Source organism: Tursiops truncatus, chromosome 4 (genome assembly GCF_011762595.2).
Source record: "Tursiops truncatus isolate mTurTru1 chromosome 4, mTurTru1.mat.Y, whole genome shotgun sequence".
Taxonomy (NCBI): domain Eukaryota; kingdom Metazoa; phylum Chordata; class Mammalia; order Artiodactyla; family Delphinidae; genus Tursiops; species Tursiops truncatus.
Window position 1 is genome coordinate 25,225,219 of NC_047037.1, and position 23,365 is coordinate 25,248,583.

At 37.0% G+C, this 23,365-nt stretch overlaps 1 protein-coding gene across 8 annotated transcripts in view; it reads left to right on the forward strand.

Annotated features, from left to right (window-relative positions):
- The window catches only part of TFDP2 (transcription factor Dp-2), a 171,148-nt gene that overhangs the window by 53,672 nt on the left and 94,111 nt on the right, over nucleotides 1-23,365 (forward strand). Inside the window, exon 1 of one of the 8 annotated variants that reach the window (XM_019934288.3) lies at nucleotides 1,459-1,591. The exons of the other annotated variants lie outside the window; for them this stretch is intronic. The gene's annotated coding sequence lies outside the window, so the exon portion shown is untranslated. Of the gene's footprint in view, nucleotides 1-1,458; nucleotides 1,592-23,365 lie in introns of those variants that run through there. 8 annotated transcript variants of the gene reach the window in all.

Consider the following 23,365-nt stretch of genomic DNA (forward strand, 5'->3'; position numbering starts at 1 on the left):
TTCTTAACCATTGCACCACCAGGGAAGCCCAGGGTCTTTTTTCATATTTTTGTCTTTAGAGTCTAGCTTGGCATCTAGCGCAGTTATATATATTCAGTAAATTTTTAAAAGTTTATTTTTTATTGAAATATAGTTAATTTACAACATTGTGTTAGTTTCTGGTGTACATCAAAGTGATTCAGTTATACATATAAATATATTCTTTTCATATTATTTTCCATTATAGGTTATTACAAGTTATTGAATATAGTTCCCTGTGCTATACAGTAGGACCTTGTTGTTTATCTATTTTATATATAGTAGTTTGTATCTGCTAACCCCAAACTCCTAATTTATCCCTCCCCTCCCTTCCCTTTTGCATACTAAGTACATATTGAACTGCAAGAGCTTGTTTTGCCATAGCATTTCCAGACTTTTAATGCAAATATTTACTTATCTAACCTTTGAGAAATGTATAAAGAAGGAACTTGCCTTGAATGCCTTTTGAAACAAAGTGTTAAGGTATTCAGTGAGGAAGGTTTCTGAGCTTTTTGTCTTAGGGCATCTATCTAAGAGTTGGAGGTCTAAAAGTTACATAATTAATTAAAATAAGAACAAGCCTGAAGATGATTTTATTCTGCCATAACCAGGCGAGTAGCAGAGGATTCGAAAGCAGTTGAGTATTCATATATCCTTGTCATAAATCATGTAATTGTGTATTATTTTTTATTTTATTTTACTTTATTATAAATTTATTTCCGGCTGTGTTGGGTCTTCGTTGCTGCGCATGGGCTTTCTTTAGTTGAGGCGAGCGGGGTCTACTCTTCATGGCAGTGTGTGGGCCTCTCATCGTGGTGACTTCTCTTATTGCAGAACATGGGCTCTAGATGTGTGGGCTTCAGTAGTTGTGGCTCTCAGGTTCAGTAGTTGTGGCTCATGGGCTCAGTAGTTGTGGCTCACGGGCTCTAGAGCGCAGGCTCAGTAGTTGTGGCACATGGGCTTAGTTGCTCCACGGCATGTGGGATCTTCCCAGACCAGGGATCGAAACCATGTCCCCTGCATTGGCAAACAGATTCTTAACCACTGCACCACCAGGGAAGCCCTGTATTATTTTTTTAAATGAAAGAAAAAGATAGTGTAACTCAGGGCTTCATTATCTCTAGTGTTGAAAGCCCAGCGGAACCTTTGTTGAAGTCAGGGATTCCTTCATTATCTGAGAGGTACATGCTATTTCTTGGGCTATATCTTTGGGTGGTTCTGGCATGTGAAAGAGGCCATATTTGCCTGTAAGCTGTATGCGTTTCTCAGGCAGCTGCTGTGGGCTGAATTGCTTGTGTCTCTGCAGGTAGATGAGCCCTGCCGTGTATCCTCCTCTTGCTCCTTTATGTCCTCAGCAGAGCTAGCAGTGCCACCTTGCCAGCTCCTTCATTGCTTGCACATCAGATTGAAAATATGTGTATCTTTTACTCACTGCCAGTTCTGCACTGTCCAAGAGATTGCAGTAGCCTACAGCTATGGAAATGACAACCTACTAAAAGGAATGCAGCAACTCAAAAGAGGGAATATCCCTGGATAATCAGATTCCTCCTATGGAGGCAGAACTAATGGAAAGGTAAGAGAGAGCATGACAGGAAGAAAGAAGAATGGAACTCTCAAGAGGATACAGTTGGAACACCAAGAAAGTTGTTTTGGAACTAAAAATATATTCACAAGTCTTGAATCTAAGGAAGATTAAAAACAAAAAAATGGCCAAAGATGTACCATGAGCAAAACAATATTGATACTAAATAAATATACTAACAGCCTCAAGCTATTAAAGGGACAAAGAGAAATATTGTATTGTGATGAAAGGAACAATCTACCCAACAATCCAATTTTTAGGAAATGGGCAAAACTTATGAATAAACAGTTCACCGAAAAATATTAATGGTTCTTAACACAGATAAAAAGGCACTCTACCTCATTCACAAACCATACGTAATTTAAAATTACACTTGAGTACCATTTTTCACTCTATAAGGCTGGCGAGTATTAAGAAGTTTGGTAAAACACTGTTGTCAAGGGTGTAGGATAATGTGCTCTCTTATACTGCTGGTGGGAGCATAACCTTTATGGGAAGCAATTTCACAGTATTTATTAATTTAACATTCACATTTCCTTTGACCAAGTGGTTCCAGTTTTAGGAATGTATTCTACTGATATGTTTATAAATTTGGGAAATAACATTTAATCTTTGTAGTATTGTATGTAATAGCAAAATATTGGCAACAGTGTAAATCCATCAGTAAGATCTGGCTAAATAGATTATGTTCAATACATGTAATGGGGTTCTGTGCAGATGTAAAATTGGGAGTGAGAAAGCTATGTACAAGTATGGACTGATCTACAAAGACACATTATTAACAAAAGCAAAGTGCAGAACAATGTGCCGAATAACCATTTGTTTAAAAAGAAGTGACGTAACAAGCACACGTATCATGTTTCTTGTAAGGATACACAAAGGCTTGACATTCCTTATCTGGTAGTTAGAGAAACAGTATCTTTCACAGAGAAGTTTTCATCTTAATGAAGTCCAACATTAAAGCCTCATTTTTTTTTTTTTCATGGATCACACTTTTTGGTGTTGTATCTATAAAGTCATTACCACACTGAAGGTCAGTTAGATTTTTCTCTTATTTTTCTTCTAGGAGTTTTACAGTTTACATTTAGGTCTGTGATTCATTTTGAGTTAATTTTGTGACAGGTGTAAAGTATGTGTCTAATTCTTTTTTTTTTTCTGCATGTGGATGTCTGGTTGTTTCATCCTCATTTGTTGAAAAGACTGTCCTTTATCCATTGAATTGCCTTTGCTCCTTTGTCAAAGTCTAGTTGAAAGTATTTGTGTAGGTCTTTTTCTGGGCTCTCTATTCTATTCCACTGATCTATTTTCTTATTTTTTTGCTGATACCACACTGCCTTGATGACTGTGAGTCTTGAGGTTGGGTGGTATCAGTCCTCCAACTTTTCTTCTTCAATATTGTGTTGGCTATTCTGGGTCTTTTGCCTCTCTGTGTAAACTTTAGAGTCAGTTTGTTGATATCTACAAAATAACTTGCTGGGATTTTGATTGAGATTGCATTGACTCTGTACATCAGTGGGAATAACTGACATCTTAACAATATTAATTCTTCTATGCATAAACATGGACTTCTCTCTCCATTAATTAGATCTCTGATTTCTTTCATCACAATTTGGTAGTTTTCCACATATAGATGTTATACATATTATTGGATATATCCTTAAGTATTTCATTTTTTGGTGCTAATGTAGATGGCCTTGTGTTCGTAGTTTCAAACTCCAGTTATTCATTGTTGGTATATAAGAAAGCAGTTGACTTTTATTTATTAACCTTGTATCCTGCAACCTTGCTATAATCATGTATTAGTTCCAGGATTTTTTTTTTTTTTGTAAATGATATTTTTGTTATTGGTGGTGTCTTTTTTCTTCTTTTCTTTTTTCTTTTTTTGGCCACGCTGCGTGGCATGTGGGATGTAAGGTCTTAGTTCCCTGACCAGGGAGCAAACATGTGCCCCCTGCAGTGGAAGTGTGGAGTCTTAACCACTGGACTGCCAGGGAAGTCCCTGTAAATGGTATTTTTAATTTCAGTATCTAGTTGTTCTTTGCGAGTATGTAGACACACAGTTGGTTTTTGTATCTTTTGTAGCCTGCTCCCTTGTGAAACTTATTTCTAGTAATTCTTTTGTGGATTTTTTAGGATTTCCCTTATATACTCTCACGTCATCTGTAAATAAAAAGTTTAACTTTTCCTTTCCAATTTGTATTTCTTTTTCTTTCCTAACATCACTGATTAGGACTTCCAGTTCAAGGTTAAGTAGAAATGGAGAGAGCAGAAATCCTTGCCTTGTTCTTGATCTTAGGAGGAAAGTATTGTCTTTTATTATTAGGTATGATGTTAGCTGGTAGAATTTTCATAGCCACCCTGCAACTGGTTGAGTAAGTTTCCCTTCTAAGTTTTCTGAGTGTTTTGATAATGAATGGTGGATTTTGGTTAAATGTTTTTTTTCTGCACCTATTGCAGTGATTATATATGGTGGGAGTAATTTTAGCCCATGAATATGGTGAGCTACATTGATTTTTACATGTCACAAAAACTTTGGATTCCTTGCATAAACAGCACTTAATTTTTAAAAAAATGAATTATTTTTTTGGCTGCGTTGGGTCTTCGTTGCCGTGCGTGGGCTTTATCTAGTTGCGGCAAGCGGGGCTACTCTTCTTTGCGGTGCGCGGGCTTCTTATTGTGGAGGCTTCGCTTGTTGCAGAGCATGGACTCTAGGCGTGCAAGCTTCAGTAGTTGTGGCATGTGAGCTCAGTAGTTGTGGCACACAGGCTCAGTAGTTGTGGCACACGGGCTTAGTTGCTCTGTGGCATGTACGATCTTCCCAGACCAGGGCTTGAACCTGTGTCCCCTGCATTGGCAGGCAGGTTCTTAACCACTGCACCACCAGGGAAGCCTAACACCACTTAATTTTGAGAGGAGCTTATGAGTTCTCCATTTGGAGAGTATTGTTGATTAGAGCCTGTTTTGTACTATTTTTAATCCCTTATAATCTAGAGATGATTCTGGAATCTCTGTGTAACAGCAGGGAACCAGTTGAGGTTAGACAGTACATACGTTTATAGTGGAACCAATTGTTCAGGTTTTGTAACGTTTTTTTAAAAGATCTTCACAGCCTGGAAACAGAAATAAAAGAAAGCATTTTGTGGGTAAGGCAGTAGGAAGAGAAGGAATTCAGAGTTTTCCCAAAAGTGTTGCTGGAATGGCTCCTTATAGGGGCCATATGAATGCATGTCTGCTAAGAAGGGAATGTGAGAACTTACCTTCCTCGATGAGAAGAAGTTTAAAAGGAGCTGGAAAGGTGAAAGGGTAAGGAACTGGTATTAGAGATTATTTCAGTCCTCAAAATCTTAAAAAGAGAGTAGCTTGTATATTTTGGAGTTATATGTTTTATTAAAAAGGCTGCTAACGTTTGCCCCATTTTTTTTTTAATTTTACTTAACAAATTTAAGTCCTCAAATATCTAGTAAGCTTTGTTTTATTTTATATTTCTTTGAACAGTAGGTATAAGCGACATTTGGTTGCTATTTCTATGAAAATTCTTTGGCAGGCTTCTAAATCTGAGGTCATGGTAGGGTAAGTTGGGCCTCTCTTGCTGTGTGAGGCTTACTGAGAGATTGTATTTTAATAAACACAGTGAATGGTTCTGGCTTTGCCTTTTGAATCTGAATTTGTTTTCAGGATATTTAAAAATATCTTAATGATCTGATAATAGAGTAACACATTCTACAAGTAGTTTTATCGACCTGTTCAATCCAGTAGCTTGCTTTTCCTGTAGGACCGGTGCCATCTGATCTTTTTCTCTTTTGTATTTTTCTGATCTTTTTTTCTCTTGTGTTTATCTACAAGATAAGTTTTATTTAAATAATCATGTTTAGTTTACCATACTACATAATTAAATACTAAAATAAGAATGATCTTTTAGAAATAAACGTTAAGTTCCTGATTTAAAACAAAAAATAAAGGAAAAATTAAAATGTTTTTAAATAGACTGTGCTTACTACATCTTTTATCTTCCTGTTAACTGCTTTCGCAATGTATATTGTGGTTAGGTAGAATTACATAACTTTGTTCTGTGTTTTGATTGCATGTTCTAGATTTATAAATAATTTTGATAACACAGTATGTTGTACCTGAGACCGAATAAAATGGGTTCCCCCCCCCCTTTTTTTTTTTTTGTGGTATATGGGCCTCTCACCGTTGTGGCCTCCCCCGTCGCGGAGCACAGGCTCCGGACGCACAGGCTCAACGGCCATGGCTCACGGACCCAGCCACTCCGCGGCATGTGGGATCTTCCCGATCCGGGGCACGAACCTGTGTCCCCTGCATCGGCAGGCGGACTCCCAACCACTGCGCCACCAGGGAAGCCCTCCCCATTTTTTAATATACATTTTTATTCTCTATTCTGATAGTTAATATAAATTGCTTTATTATAGAGCGTGACATGATGATACCTATTTTTAATATCTTGAAATAACGAGTCACTATTTCTTATGAAAGGATGATAAATGGATATTATTCTTTTTGGAGGAAAGGATATCTGCAGTCTTGTTTCTGTAGTATTTCAAAATTCATTTTCAGTGAATCAGCTTGTAACTTAGTTGGCAGAGTAGAATACTGTTGATGTTAAAAGGTCCTTCTTTATGTGATTTCTTATTTGCTAGGTAGTTGGAAAATGGAGTTGATCTAATTGCCTGTTTTTATTTCCTATTCCTATATGGCTCACTGTCTTCTAGAAGAAAACTTTTCCACACCTTTAACTTAGCTAGCCATCTTGCTTACTATTGGTAACAACTATTGGTACTGGTTAATTTCAAACCCACAGCACTAAGGGAAGATGATAATTTTGATTGTCAATTGGAATTTAGTTCTAAAATCAACTTCTTAAATGTTTTCTTTTTTTGAATTTCCTCATTTAAATTTATCTTGTTTATGACCAACATAAAATTTGCATGAGTTGCCAAATCTAAAAGCAAAATATCAAAAATCATGCCTTAAAGTTGTTTAACAGCTTTGTTGCCAACACAGTGTTTTGGCAATTTAAATTGCAAATGTTATTTAGGAAAGATTAAATTGCCTCTTCTGAATTTAACCTGGTTTCTCCTCTGCTTTATAAATTACCTAGTAAATAAAAATGGTAGCTGTGTCTTTAAAAAATACTAAATAGGAAAACTATTAAAAGTTGGTAAAATTTTACTAACTATATTTCTTTAGGAGTTTTTTATTCATTCTAATGAAAACACATTGTATTTTGCTTCATGTTGTAAAGTAAGTTTGATATATTTGAAAAGGGTCAGGTTTTGGAATCGGTGAAGCAGAGCTTCAAATTTCAGCTTTGCTATTTACTAGATCTACAATTGATAACATCGGAAATATACTAAATCTCTCTTCTGATTTTCACATTTGTGCTTTGGTGATTGTAATACCTACCTTGGAGGTATTTTCTTATTTAACTCTCATGTGTAAAGCTTTATGCATAATGCTTAGCATGTAGTGGGTGCCCAATAAAATATTAATTCTCTTCTCCTTTACTTCCTTCATTGTTCCTTTGATATTTGAGCCTTTCCTTATCATTGTATCAATTATGTAGAAAATGTCTGCAAGTTGCTGGTTAAATTATTGAAAAAGACCAGCCTGAATACATTTAATTACAAGCTGTATTTTGAAGTAAAAGGAAATTGCTATCAGGATTTACTGGTAATACAAATTACTTCTTTCATTTTCTGCCTGTGAAACTAATTAAATCCAATTTTTTGCATATCTCAGAATAAGCCAGGACCTGTTTTGTCATCCCTTTCTTCAGTGACATCCTTTACATCCCCTTTAGTGAGTCCATTTGGGACCCATTAAAGTGTGACGAGTAGCATGACTGACACTGCAGACATGTAAATTACAAATCTAAAAGAAGTGGAACAGAAGATGAAAACATTTATCTGACATGAAGGCCCTCAGTCTCTCAGATGAGCAAAGTAGCAATTAGAATAATAGTTTCTAAAAATTATTTATCTTTTTTCCATTCCCTGATTAATAAAGGTGATGTTTTCTTAGTACGCCTGGAGGTTTAGAGTGCTTTAGTCCAGTAGTTCTTAAATTTTAGCAACAGAATCACCTGGAGGGCATCTCATAAAGATTGACTCCAGAGTTTCTGATTCAGTAGGTCTGGGGTGGGGTCTGAGAATTTATATTTCTAACAAGTTCCTAGGTGAAGCTGATACTGCTAGCCCTGGACCACACTTGGAGAATTACTACTCTAAGGGTATGTAGAAGAAGTGGGGATCAAGCACAAGGTAGAATCAGACTGACTTTTCTGCCTAAGATTTTTCACTCAATTCAGAAAACTTCTTCCAGTACCTTCTATGTGTCTACTACTGCGGTATCATCAAGCCTCACGTCTTAGACTTTCAAACCACAGATTTTGCTTTACGAAAGGACTCTACTGCCTAAGGAGCACTTCTAAAAGAAAAGACAAGTGAAGAAAGGAGGATAGGCTCTCCATTTTGTTGCTTTTTCAAACCTCTGTCCTCATGTTATAGCAATATTTTATCTTTTGCTAATTTTAATGCAAGAACATTGGCTCTTGTAATTCTATCTCGAGGTATCTCTCCTAAGGAGGTAAATTTTGACTTATAATTAATATAGACAAAGACAGGTATTTATCATAGCATTGTTTGTAAATAGCAAAAAAGTAGCTCACACACAGAAGTATATTACTAGGTGATTTTAAAGTAAATTGTGTTTGTATATGATAGCTAAATTTGTAGTCGTATTTTGCTTATGAAGGAACACATTTTGAAAATAGAAAATGCTTAATACACATAATTATTTTACGTAGGTATGTTTTGATACAATTTAACCTCACATTTAAGTAAAATTGTATGTATTCTATGTTCTTAACTATGTGACATTTATAGAAAAATGAGGAAATCTATCAAATTACAGGTATCTTTTCGAATATGAGATTATGATTGATTGGTACTATATATTTTCTGCATTTTGTAATGTATCCAGAATGGAGTATTTACTTTTACAATGAAAATATTCATGTCATATATTTACATATATATATGTGTGTATGTATATATATATAAAGTTATCAAGTTTTAGTTGAAATACATAGAGAAAAGTACAAATATAGGTGTACAGTTCAGTGAAATTTCACAAACCAGCACTCGAAACTAGAAGCAAAATACCAGCATCCCAGAAGCATGCTTTGTGCTCCCCTTGAAGGCTAAGTGCTGTCTTGACCTCTAACAGGATAGACTATTTTTGTCTGTTTTGGGGCTTTACATATGGAATCATACAGCATTTATTCTTTGTGACTTGCTTTTCTTGCTCAACATGTTTGTGAGATTCATCCATATTGTATGTAGTTGTACTTGATCTTTTCTCATTGCTATATAATATTCCGCTGTGTAACTAAACCATAATTTATTTATTCATTCTAATGCAATTGGGCATTTGGGTAGTTTTCAGTTTGGGGATATTACAACTAGTGATCTGACAATATAATTTTAAAATACCGAGTCTGTCAAGTGTATTTTCGTAATTCAATTTTATTTTCCTATTACCTTATATTATAATTGAAGTTATGTTCTCATATGCAAATTCTTCAGTAGAATGAGTTTAAATTTTTTGTCAAAGACAGATAAGTTGATAGGCTGTTGGCAGTTGTAATCAGGAACATTACTAGACTCAATACTTTTAAAGCACTACACAGATATAAAAAAAATTTTTTAATTTAATTTAATTTATTTTCTTATACAGCAGGTTCATATTAGTTATCCATTTTATACATATTAGTATATAAATGTCAATCTCAGTCTCCCAATTCATCACCCCTCCAGCTGCTTTCTGCCCTTGGTGTCCATATGTTTGTTCTCTACATCTGTGTCTCAATTTCTGCCCTGCAAACCAGTTCATCTGTACAATTTTTCTAGGTTCCACATATATGCGTTAATGTACGATATTTGTTTTTCTCTTTCTGACTTACTTCACTCTGTATGACAGTCTCTAGATTCATCCACGTCTCTACAAATGACCCAATTTCATTCCTTTTTATGGCCGAGTAATATTCCATTGCATATATGTACCTCATCTTCTTTATCCATTTGTCTGTTGATGAGTATTTATGTTGCTTCCATGACCCAGCTATTGTAAATAGTGCCGCAGTGAACATTGGGGTGTATGTGTCTTTCTGAATTATGGTTTTCTCAGGGTATATGCCCAGTAGTGGGATTGCTGGGTCATATGGTAATTCTATTTTTAGTTTTTTCAGGAACCTCCATACTGTTCTCCATAGTGGCTGTATCAATTTACATTCCCCCCAGCAATGCAAGAGGGTTCCCTTTTCTCCACACCTTCTCCAGCATTTGTTGTTTGTAGATTTTCTGATGATGCCCATTCTAACTGGTGTGAGGTGATACCTCATTGTAGTTTTGATTGGCATTTCTCTAATAGTTAGTGATGTTGAGCAGCTTTTCATGTGCTTCTTGGCCATCTGTATGTCTTTGGAGAAATGTCTGTTTAGGTCATCTGCCCATTTTTGGATTGGGTCGTTCTTTTAATATTGAGCTGCATGAGCTGTTTATATATTTTGGAGATTAATCCTTTGTCCGTTGATTCCTTGGCAAATATTTTCTCCCATTCTGAGGGTTGTCTTTTCGTCTTGTTTGTAGTTTCCTTTGCTTTGCAAAAGCTTTTAAGTTTCATTAGGTCCCATTTGTTTGTTTTTGTTTTAATTTCCGTTACTCTAGGAGGTGGATCAAAAAAGATCTTGCTGTGATTTATGTCAAAGAGTGTTCTTCCTATGTTTTCCTCTAAGAGTTTTATAGTGTCCGGTCTTACATTTGGGACTCGAATCCATTTTGAGTCTATTTCTGTGTATGGTGTTAGGGAGTGTTCTAATTTCATTCTTTTACATGATGCAGCTGTCCAGTTTTCCCAGCACCACTTATTGAAGAGACTGTCTTTTCTCCATTGTATATCCTTGCCTCTTTGTCATAGATTAGTTGACCATAGGTGTGTGGGTTTATCTCTGAGCTTTCTATCCTGTTCCATTGATCTATATTTCTGTTTTTGTGCCAGTACCATATTGTCTTGATTACTGTAGCTTTGTAGTATAGCCTGAAGTCAGGGAGTCTGATTCTTCCAGCTGTTGTTTTTTTCCCTCAAGACTGGTTTGGCTATTCGGGGACTTTTGTGTCTCCATACAAACTTTAAGATTTTTTTGTTCTAGTTCTGTAAAAAATGCCATTGGTAATTTGATAGGGATTGCATTGAATCTGTAGATTGCTTTGGGTAGTATAGTCATTTTCACAATATTGATTCTTCCAATGCAAGAACATGGTATATCTCTCCATCTGTTTGTATCATCTTTAATTTCTTTCATCAGTGTCTTACAGTTTTCTGCATACAGGTCTTTTGTCTCCCTGGGTAGGTTTATTCCTAGGTATTTTATTCTTTTTGTTGCAGTGGTAAATGGGAGTGTTTCCTTAATTTCTCTTTCAGATTATTTCATCATTAGTGTATAGGAATGCAAGAGATTTCTGTGCATTAATTTTTTTTTCTTTTTTTTTGCGGTACGCGGGCCTTTCACTGTTGTGGCCTCTCCCATTGCGGAGCAGAGGCTCCGGACGCACAGGCTCAGAGACCATGGCTCACGGGCCTAGGCGCTCCGCGGCATGTGGGATCTTCCCGGACCGGGGCACGAACCTGTGTCCCCTGCATCAGCAGGCGGACTCTCAACCACTGCGCCACCAGGGAAGCCCCTGTGCATTAATTTTGTATCCTGCTACTTTACCAAATTCATTGAGTAGCTCTAGTAGTTTTCTGGTGGCATCTTTAGGATTCTCTATATATAGTATCATGTCATCTGCAAAGAGTGACAGTTTTACTTCTTCTTTTCCGATTTGTATTCCTTTTATTTCTTTTTCTTCTCTGATTGCTGTGGCTAGGACTTCCAGAACTATGTTGAATAGTAGTGGTGAGAGTGGACATCCTTGTCTTGTTCCTGACCTTAGAGGAAATGCTTTCAGTTTTTCACCATTGAGAATGTTGTTTGCTGTGGGTTTGTCATATATGGCGTTTATTATGTTGAGGTAGGTTCCCTCTATACCCACTTTTGGGAGAGTTTTTATCATAAATGGGTGTTGAATTTTGTCAAAAGCTGTTTCTGCATCTATTGAGATGATCATATGGTTTTTATTCTTCAGTTTGTTAATATGGTGTATCACATTGATTGGTTTGCGCATAATGAAGAATCCTGCATCCCTGGGATAAATCCCAGTTGATCATGGTGTATGATCCTTTTAATGTGTTCTTGGATTCTGTTTGCTAGTATTTTGTTGAGGATTTTTGCATCTATAGTCATGAGTGATATTGGTCTGTAATTTTCTTTTTTTGTAGTATCTTTGTCTGGTTTTAGTATCAGGGTGATAGTGGCCTCATAGAATGAGTTTGGGAGTGTTCCTTCGTCTGCAGTTTTTTGGAAGCATTTGAGAAGGATGGGTGTTAACTCTTCTCTAAATGTTTGATAAAATTCACCTGTGAAGCCATCTGGTCCTGGACTTTTGGTTTTGGGAAGATTTTTATCACAGTTTCAATTTCATTACTTGTGATTGGTCTGTTCATATTTTCTATTTCTTCCTGGTTCCATCTGGGAGGGTTATACCTTTCTAAGAATTTGTCCATTTTTTCCAGGTTGTCCATTTTATTGGCATAGAGTTGCTTGTAGTGGTCTCTTAGGATGCTTTGTATTTCTGCAGACTACACAGATTTTTGTATTACTTTTAGAGCTTTGATAAGTTTGAAATGTTCTTATCATCTCGATTTTCTTTCTGTTTCATCCACTGGTACCCTTATTCCGAACTCTAAAAGTATAGTTCTCAGAATTTATTCCCTTCTTCCTATTGTCTGAGTCTTTAGAACAAGGTGGAAAGCACAAAATAATTCAAATTCTCCAGTAAAAAAAAAAAAATCCAGTTTGTATATATAATATGTAAGTTATACATGTATAATCTTATTAGCCTCGTTGGTATTTTAAAATTATATTGTAGTGGCAGGCTCTTGAGACAAAGTAGGACTTGTACCTAGCACAGTGCTAGGTAAGTGACTCACAGGTGTTTAACATCTATCTGTTGAGTGGATGAAACAAAGACAAAATTCCACTATCAAGTTTTTCTCTTCTCAGGTTTTGTTGGCGTTTCCACTTGTCCACTCCCCTCAAATTTTGTATGTTTAGTTTAAAAACAAGTATTTGAAATGAGTAAGAGAAAATTGTTATTAGTGGAATTTTTTAAAGTGGAACTTTTTCTCAAAATAACCCCATAGACAAGTCAGAGGAGAGAAAGGTAAAATCGTGAAATCACTGGAGATATTACACATTTTAGTGATTTTTTTCTTATAGTTCAAATTTTGGGAGAATCTATTCAAATTCCCATTAAAATAAAAAGCAAGGTTAGTGTTATCATAATATTAGTTAAGGTGTATCGGTGAAGTAAATTCTACAATATATATTGGCTACTTATGAACAAAGAGAACTAGGGGAAATAATGCTTTAAGAGAAGGAAAATAAAAGAAGTTCCAAATACAAGGAAAGAAAGCTAGAGGCAGAGAGATCAGGAACAGTGAAACTGTCTGACCAGCATCTGTTATCCTAGATGATATTAAAGAGCTTTGTGTTGAATGTTGTTTTCCTCAACTCTCTTCTACTTTGGATCACAAAATTTTATAGTGTATTATTTAGTTAGAAAAGACAGCTAATCCTCTAGAAATTGTTATTTGCTGCCAGTTTTTAAAGCTTTCCTTGGTTTTTGGTTCCAGATCTTTAAACCTCACTATGAACCAACCCAGTTGTTGAGAAACATTGGATACAGTCATTGGAAAATCTTAACCATATGTGTTAGAGCGGCTACAAAGAAAATGCACAGGGCTTAGGCCTGAAACTTCAGTGCTTTGTTTAATGTGTGTTTCAATTTTATGTAATTGATCAAAGCAAATATATAAAACTGCTACTTAATTTTGTATAAAAATATCTAAGTAACTGTTGCTTTATTCTGTAACATCAGATACTCAAATTCAAAGATAGTCTAGATTTTATTTGTTTACGTCGCTGTGTTCTCTCTTGGATTAGTATCCCAAGGTAATTGTTAAATGAACTGGATATTTTAAAACTTGTCAGCTTATACATGAAACTAATATAATATTGTAAATCAACTAACTTCAATAAAATAAATAAAATTTAAAAGTTTACTTAAAAATATTAATTCACATAGCAATTTCTAGAAAACATAGGTTAGATCAGGCTTTATTTAAATCAGTGAATTGTACTATCCTGGAGAGGTAAGCTTTTTAAGGCAGTATCCTTATCTCAGTTTCTATGAAATTTGATTTGGGGATCTTGTTAAGATAATTGTGACTGTTTTGCAAACCATGAGGAGAAAAGTAACATCTGGTATATCTGGAACACAGACTTTAAAGGATTCCAGCATTAACTCATACTAAGCTCAGTTGGTGTTGAACTGGCCTGGGGAATAATGTGTCATAATAGCATATGACCCCTGAGATGGTTTGGATAGAAAACCTTATTATATAAAGCCAAGGGGGCTGAGTCTGGGGCCTGTGATCAAAGAAAGCTTCTAGCATCTCCCTGCAGCCACATTTAGTTTTACTGTTATTACCTACTCCCTTCCAACTCATCCTGTATTTTTGGAAAAGGAGGGAAATGTCTTTCTCTGAGATTTTTCTATTCATATTAGATAGTTAGAATGCAATCACTTAAACTTAATCTATTGGAATACAATAATTTATGGAATTCATAATACTCAAATTGTTTCAACAGATACTCTTAGAAATTCTGGATTAGTTGATTAACCACAGTTCACAGCTCTTCAGTTGCACATTATGCTTAAGTTTCAGAAATTCCCTTCTGGATGGGAGAGTCAAAACAAGCCACCCAGGAGCAAACTCTTTTCTTGGTTGCAGAGCCGTTTCCATTCTTAACGTACATGAAATAGCTTTGCCATTCTTAGCTCTGCTAATTTTTTCTCTTATTCTGCTTGTGTTTCTATTTTCACACAATTCCCTGAAGTGATTAAGCTGATCTCAGAGAAATATTTTTTATTTTGTAATTTTAGAAAGATCTTTTAAAAGTATTTTGTTTCAGAAAGGATAGGCTGTCGTTAACAAACTTTGTTATCCCGTGGAGGCTGTGGAGATACGCCATTCAGATCTCCTGCTTGAACGGAGGCGTAACTGACTGACAGTGGCAGCTGTGGCCCCTCTGGATCCACTGCCTCATTCTTGCTGAGGCCACCCACACTGACTGTGGCTGCTCTCAGCCACGATGGAGCACAATGGAGTACTAGCATGGTCCCATTCTTACAGGATGCCGAACTCCTGTGATGGGCAGAGCATTTCTGTTGCTGCATAACAAATTACCCTGAAACCTAACAGCTAACAACAAGCATTTATTATCCCACACAGTTTCTGAGGGCCAGGAGTGGCTTAGCTGGGTGATTCTGCCTCAGGGTCTCTTGTGTATTGTAATCAAGCCCTGGGCCAGGGCTGTCGTCATCTGAGAGCTGGACTATGTCTGGAACATCTGCTTCTAAGATGGCTCACTTATGTGACTTTTGGCATGGGCCCTCAGTTCTTCCCTGGCTGTTGTCAGGGGCTTTCAGATCCTCGCCACATGGGGGTCCCCAAATTTGTTGGGGATAAGTAATACTGATAATTCAGTTTCCATCTTGGGTATCATTTTCTCTAAGACACTTTTCTAAACATCATCCCCACCTAGTGTTGCCGGGTATAGCAAATAAAAATACAGGACAGTATTAGGGGCATACTCTAGAAACGTATTCATTGTTTATTTGAAATTCACATTTAACTGGATGTCTTGGAGCCCTACTTCTGGCCTCTCTGGGTTTAATTTGTCTCATCTGTGCTCCTGTGGCACCCTGTGCTGACCTGTCTTTGCATCCACACTATATATTTTTTTTTGCAGTACACGGGCCTCTCACTGCTGTGGCCTCTCCCGTTGCGGAGCACAGGCTCCAGACGCGCAGGCTCAGCGGCCATGGCTCACGGGCCCAGCTGCTTCGCGGCATGTGGGATCTTCCCGGACTGGGGCACAAACCCGTGTCCCCCGCATCGGCAGGCGGACTCTCAACCACTGCGCCACCAGGGAAGCCCCACACTATATATTTTTTTTTTTTTTCCCCCACACTATATTTTAATTATATATTTAGTTGTCTGTATCTTCCTACTAGGGTGAACGTTCCCTTGGGTAGGAACTATGTCTTGTTTATTTATTCACCGATATTTCCCCAGTGCCAAGTGCTGTGTTTGACCTTTATAGGTACTCAGTAAATATGCGTAGGCTATTCAAAGAAGGAAAATACTTGGCCTTGTAATTCAGTGTACTTTTTCTCCTCCTCTGTCTTTTTCTCCTCTTCACCATCATCATTATGATGAATGTCAAAGTAATACTAGTGTAGAGAAAAGGCAGGGAATTCCAAGATTCAAAAACTTGCTTTATCACTTTATATATAAACTTTAGTTTCCCCTTCTGATAGCTGGAGGTAATAACCTGTTTCCTGACTCTCTTGGATCATAGCTGCCTCCTGTCTCCCTTAGAAAAAAACTAAAAATTACTAAGCCTACTATCTTCTAGGAAATGTGCTAGTTTCAATAATTGGAAGCTGGGCTTTTATATAGTGGTAATAGGCTTAAGTAGTGGTAAGGACATGGAATCAAAAGCTCTGAGTTTGAATCCTAGCCTTGCCACACTAATGTCACATACAAATGGGCAAATTACTAAATTGTGTTCCGGAATGTCAATTTTCTCATCTCTGAAACAGCTAGCTGATACCTGATAAGGGCAATTGTGAAGATTAAATGGTACACATGTGACCTTGCACATGTTTTTGGCATATGGTGGGTACACAGCAAAACCCTAATGAAGCCTCTCAGCCTCGCCATGTTGTAATTCTTTGAGTGACTTTGGCTTTTGATTTATAGACATTCATAATTCTACCAACTGTAAATTCTCAGCCAAACACATATACAAAATATTTGATCCTGTGATTTCTCTTATTGAGATGGTTTACTATGGCAACAACATATCAGTAGAGTGAAGCTAACTTGTTTTATATCAGTCTAAAATAGCTAATTTTCCCTATATGTAGTGCTTGTTGAATCCTGTTCCCAGTGACGGAAGGAAACTACATTGAAGGATTGAAAATGGATGTTTACTATGATTATTTTTCTGCCCCGTGGTGACTTTTGTGATATCTCCTGCTTAAAAGCCAATATATAAGAAGGCTCATGAGATCCCACTTTCTCAGACTGTGGTTCTTCTGAAAACTCAAGTTCAAGTGTAACTTTTGGCCCTTTGCTTCTCAAGAGGTTTAACCGTCCTTATTGGCCTCACATACATTAGGATTGCTGGTTGTACCCACCCCAAATCCCCAACTCTGTCTTTCCCCACTTTATCCCAATGCTGTTCAGTTTAATGAATAAGGAAACTTAGTTTCATATAGATTAAATGACTTACCACAGGTCACCCACGTAGTCAACTGAGATTTGAATCCAGGTATCCTGACTGCATTGTGGTATGCATAGTACATTCCACTTGTTTTATTAAATGAGAATTATGCAGCCAGTAGATTGGTGGACAAATATGTGGTATTATTTTTAATATTGTGAAGTGCTGTACAGAGATACGCAGTAACCCCTATGGCAGAAGGGTTTATAGTTGATTTAAGGGGACATAAGTTAAATAACAGAAGATGGTAAGTGCCAATGATTCATGTAACCAAAAAAACGACTACTGAAAATCAGAATTATTTTTAGCCATATAGAATATTTTAATATATTTTATTAATATCATTTGTGTCTAGATTCTTGTATCAATACTTAGGATAATGCTTTTGAGATTTATTTGTGTTGTGTGTCAGTTCTTTTTTGTTCCATTGTATGGATGTACCACAACTTGTTTATCCGTCCATGAGTTGATGAACATTCGTGTTGTTTCCAGTTGTCGACTATTATGAATAAGGCTGCTGTGATTAACATTCAAATGCAGACTTACATGTTGACATAAGTTTTCGTTATGAGTGGAATTGCTGGGTCAATGGTATGTGTATATTTAACTTTATAAGAAATCACCAAAATGTTTCCCAGAGTGTCTGTACAAATCAGTCATCCCATCAGCGATGTATGAGAGTTCTAGTTGCCTTGCATCCTTGCTAGCACTTGATATAGTCAGTCTTTTTTCATGTTAGCTGTTCTAGTGGGTTTATATGATATCTCAGTGTGGTTTTAATTTGTATTTCCCCAGTGAGTAATGATGTTGTGCATCTTTTCACATGCTTATTTGCCATCGGCATATCTTCTTTGAAATAACAGTTCAAATTTTTTTGCCCATGTTTAAATTGGTCTGTTTGTCTTATTCTGGATACAAGTCCTTTATCAGATATATATATTGCAAGTATTTTCTCCCAACCTGTAGCTTGCCTTTTAATTTTCTTAACATTAAATTTTGAAGAGTAAATACCTATTCTATTTTCTTTATTTTATTAAAAAAAATTTTTTTTTCGGTTGCACCGTGCAGCTCTTAGGATCTTAGTTCCCCAACCATGGATTGAACCGAGGCCCCCTGCAGTGACAGTGCCGGGTCCTAACCACTGGACTGCCAGGGAATTCCCCATCTTTCCTATTTTCATGTGCAGTTTGTCAATTTAAAAAATAGTTTGTTCTTCTTTATGTCCTATTTAAGAAATCTTTGTCTAAGCCAAGATTACTAAGGTTTTTGCTTATATTTTTTTCTTGGAGTTTTATATAGTTTTGGCTCTTAAATTTAAGCTTGGGGTAAGTTTTGAATTAAATTTTTACACATGGATTGAGGTGAGGGGTGAGGTATATCTTTCTTACATACAAATAACCAATCATTATAGCATCATTTATTGAAAAGATTATCCTTCCCCATAGAATTGCTTTGTGCCTTTGTCAAATATCAGCTGATACATAGTTGAGGGTCTATTTCTAGATCCTATTTTGTTCCATTGATTTAAATATTTGTCTTTATGACAGTAACACACTATACTTACATAGCTTAGTGGTTCTCAATGAAGGGCAGTTTTGCCCTCTATGAGTTATTTGGCAGTGTCTGGAGACATTTTTAATTGTCACACTTGGGGTGTGGAGGATTTGCTCTGGTAGAGGCCAGGATGCTGCTAAAAATCCTACAGTACACAGGACAGTTCCCCATCACAAAGAATTAGCCAGTCCAAAATGTCACTGGTACCAAGGTTGAGAAACTCTGCTGTAGCTGTATATTAAGTCTTAAAATCAGGTAGTGTAAGACCCCCAACTTTGTTCTTTTTCAGAGGTGTTTTGGCTATATTAAGTCTGGCATTTTTATATAAATTTTAGAATCAGCTTGTAAATTTCTACTGAACTGCCTGTTGAGATTTTGATTGGGATTGCACTGAATCTATAGATGAATTTGGAAAGCTTTGACAACTTAATATTGAATCTTCTAATTTATAAACATGTTTGATCTGCCCATTAATTTAAATCTTCTATAATTTGTCTCAGCAAAATATTATAGTTTTCATTGTATAGGCCTTGCACATATTTTGTTAAATTTATCCCTAAGTATTTCATGTTCATATTTGGTATTATTATAAATTATATCTTTTTTTTTTTTTGCGGTACGCGGGCCTCTCACTGTTGTGGCCTCTCCCGTTGCGGAGCACAGGCTCCGGACGCGCAGGCTCAGCGGCCATGGCTCACGGGCCCAGCCACTCCGCGGCATGTGGGATCTTCCTGGACTGGGGCACAAACCCGTGTCCCCTGCATCTGCAGGCGGACTCTCAACCACTGCGCCACCAGGGAAGCCCTCTCAGGAAATTTTTGATTAACATGGAACATTATTGACAAGACCAGAAGTAATTTAAAGAACTATACCACTGAGTAATCTCAATGCCCCTTGTTATGCTAACTGGTTTTAGTATTATTTGTGTGCTAACTTATTTTTCAGTTTATTTGGAGACTGTCTCTGATAATTGGCCTATTATCTCACCAGTTTATAGGTTTTATCATGTACACTCTATTGTGGAGGAACTTGAGTATTTCTAGTTGGTTGCTACAATTGCTTAGGCTTTTGTTTTGGTTTTAATTTATTTATTTTATTTTTGGCTGCACTGGGTCTTTGTTGCTGCACGTGGGCTTTTCTCTAGGTGAGGCGCGCGGGGGCTACTCTTCGTTGTGGTGCGTGGGCTTCTCATTGCGGTGGCTTCTCTTATTGCGGAGCATGGGCTGTAGGTGCACGGGCTTCAGTAGGTGTGGTGCGCAGGCTCAGTAGTTGTGGCTCACAGACCCTAGAGCGCAGGCTCATTAGTTGTGGCGCACGGGCTTAGTTGCTCCACAGCATGTGGGATCTTCCGGGACCAGGGCTCGAACCCGTGTGCCCTGCACTAGCAGACGGATTCTTAACCACTGCGCTACCAGGGAAGCCCATACAATGCTTAGATTTAAACCTTAGATCTATTGGCAGTTTCTTGACATTTTGGTCTGGAGTAGAGCTTCCTTGAGAGAAAAATAACACTTTCCTTTTTAATGTGCTCTATTCTATATGCTCAGTAATATCCATGAACATTTCTGTTTATGTAAATTCGTAGTGTGGTTGAAAGTTAAGGGAGGCAAGAGTAGATAAGAAGCTATTTCTTCCGCTTATCTGCTGGTCCCAGGCTGAACACGTGCCAGGTTATTGTAGGGCATTTTAGCCTCAAGATTTCAACTGTGGGAAGCCTGGGTTTAGCTGGCAGCCAGCTAGTGGAACCCAACTTAATTTCCTCTGTTCTCCCATGGTCAAATAGGTGAAGATACACAGAGAAGCAGGATTACAAATAGAATGAGAAACTAGAAATACAAATTAAAATATGCCAGGCATCAGGAGGATTTTCTACCAGTAGAAGTAAAGACAGATCCCCAAGACAGAATAGCAGGGACAGGCAGGAAAAAGGTAATTTCCTACCCATCTCTACTGCATACCTACATTTAAGGAAGTAAGTGCTTTGCCAACGAGAGAATTGCCAACTATCTCCTGCGGTGTTGCAACTGCTATCTACAGCCTCCAGGGCTCTTTTTCTCCCTCCCATCTTTCTTATCGTTACCTCTATACTTCCCTTGGTGACCACAGTTCTGTAAAGGCGGGGGCAGAGGTGGACTGGTTATGGTGTATTTTCAGATGTGAAGTAGGAAGAGGCAGGGAGAGGAAAACCCATGGGGTGGTATGCATTTTCTTTAGGCCCTATACACAAATAAACTCACAAATGAAGCTTTTTATTTTGAAATTTTCAAATATTTACAAAGAGAAGAACAATTTGATGAATGCCCTTGCACCAGTCACCAGCTTAAACAACTCTTGGTTAAGCCCTACTTTGGACTAGGGAAGAACTATATTCTATTCCAAAGTAACCAGGATTAAATTATCAGTCATGTGCATCACATAACAAGGTAACAGGATCAGGAGAGCCTTCATTAGCTAATCAGAACCATAGTAAGGGAGGGGATCCTTAACCTAGAATCCATGAATTGACTTCAAGGCATGACGGACTGAATTGGTAATTAAAATTCCATGTTTTGGAGAGAGAGTATATAATTTTAATGGGATCCTCAAAGAGATCCTTAATCTCCAAAACATATGATAGTCATAGTAATGATGTGACTGCCTAACACTGGAAATACGGCTAAGCGTTGTGTGAATCAATCTTTTCTCCAACTTAAGAACTAAGAGTTAAAAGTCAAATAATGCCCCAATGGACAGTAAAGGGGAGAGACAAACTAGAGTTTGTCTAACTTTTTCTTAGCAAACACCAAACCTAGATCGTTTTCTCAACTTTCAAATAATTGACAGCATTTTTTAAAAAGGCATCATGGGCTTCTTAAGAAATTCTGCAAAATAAAAGAAGGAAATTTTCTATTTAAGACACAGAGGAAAATCATACTTGGAAAAAATTGATAAAGGAAACAAGAAAATATTAGATGGGAGTTGCTTTCTTCTCAGAATTATCTAATGAATCTGAAATAGTATGTAAAAGATAACAGATTGACATAAAAGGGAACCAGCTGAGATATTAGTGAAGATTATAGTAATAATAGCTAAATGTTTATTGAGTACGAGATACTGTATTAAAACCCTGCATGAATTAGCTAATTAAATGATTATTCCCAAGAAAATTGAAGTAAATAGGTTAAATTACTTCCCCTGAGATTATACAACTAGCCAGAGTTAGGTTTCACATTTGAATCCAGATAGACTGACTGCAGGGCCCTGGAACTAGAGGAAATAAACATGATTGCAAAGGATCTTGAATCATTTTGTACTTTTCTGCATGTTAAGTTTTCCTCATGACTACTCAAAACTCATAAATTATGATAGTGAAATTCAATGTACTATTAAAATCCACAATGAAGGAGTCAGAAGATGGTGAATGGTGAAAATCAAGTAAGTGATGTGGAAGAGAACCTGGAGAAGGTCTTCCAAAATACAGCAATGGAAAAGGGTCAAAAATGAAAATGATAGGTACAGAGGATAAAGACTCAGTATGTAGATAAGTAGTATTCCCGAATAAAGGAGCATATAGATAGAAGAGAAGCAATAATCAAAGGTAAAATGGAAGACTGTTATCTTCCTTGAGCTCAACAAGGACCAAAGTTTACAGTTTAAAGGATTTCACTGATATAGGGAAAGTACTCAATGTATCACTGCAGATTTTGAGGAAGATTAAAAGATGTACTGTAAACATCCAGGCAAGGGGTGAAAAGGGTACTGCTACAAAAAGCAATCTGTTCACTATTAAATAGCGGAAGACAATGGAAGAATATTTATAGTGTTATTATGAAAAAGAAAATGTCTACAGTGTGATTAGACAAGGACAGAAAATACAGGAGATAATATTAAAAATCATCAAGAATAACAGTGACATAATGTAAGACCACCTAATTGGTAATCAGAATAAAAGTGAATACATTAATATATAAGTTTAAAGAACAGAGACTCAGATTGGGTCAAAAAACAATATCTAAGACTTATACTACCTGATTTTGAGGCTTACTATAAAGCTAAAGTGATCAAGACAGTATAGTATTAGGGAAAGAGTAGAAACATACATCAATGGAGCAGAATAGAGAGCCCAGAAACAGACCTGTTTATATATACAAATACAGTCAACTGATCTTTGACAAAGGAGGAAAGGCAGTTCAGTGGAGAAAGGAGAATCTTGTCAACAAATGAGGCTGGAATAATTGAAGTCCATGTGCAAAAAAAACTAGATGCAGACCTCACACCTGTCACAAAAATTAACTCAAAATGGATCATAGTCCTAAACGTAAACATAAAAAGATAAAACTTCTAGGGACTTCCCTGGTGGCGCAGTGCTTAAGGATCTGCCTGCCAAAGCAGGGGACACGGGTTCGGGCCCTGGTCTGGGAAGATCCCACATGCCGTGGAGCAACTAAGCCCATGAGCCACAACTACTGAGCCAACGTGCCACAGTTACTGAAGCCCACATGACTAGAGCCCGTGCTTCACAACAAGAGAAGCCACCGCAATGAGAAGCCCATGCACTGCAACAAAGAGTAGCCTCTGCTTGCTGCAACTAGAGAAAGCCCGCGCGCAGCGCCGAAGACTGAACACAGGCAAATTTAAATAAATAAATAATTTTTAATTAAAAAAAAAGATAAACCTAGTAGAAGAAAAATAGA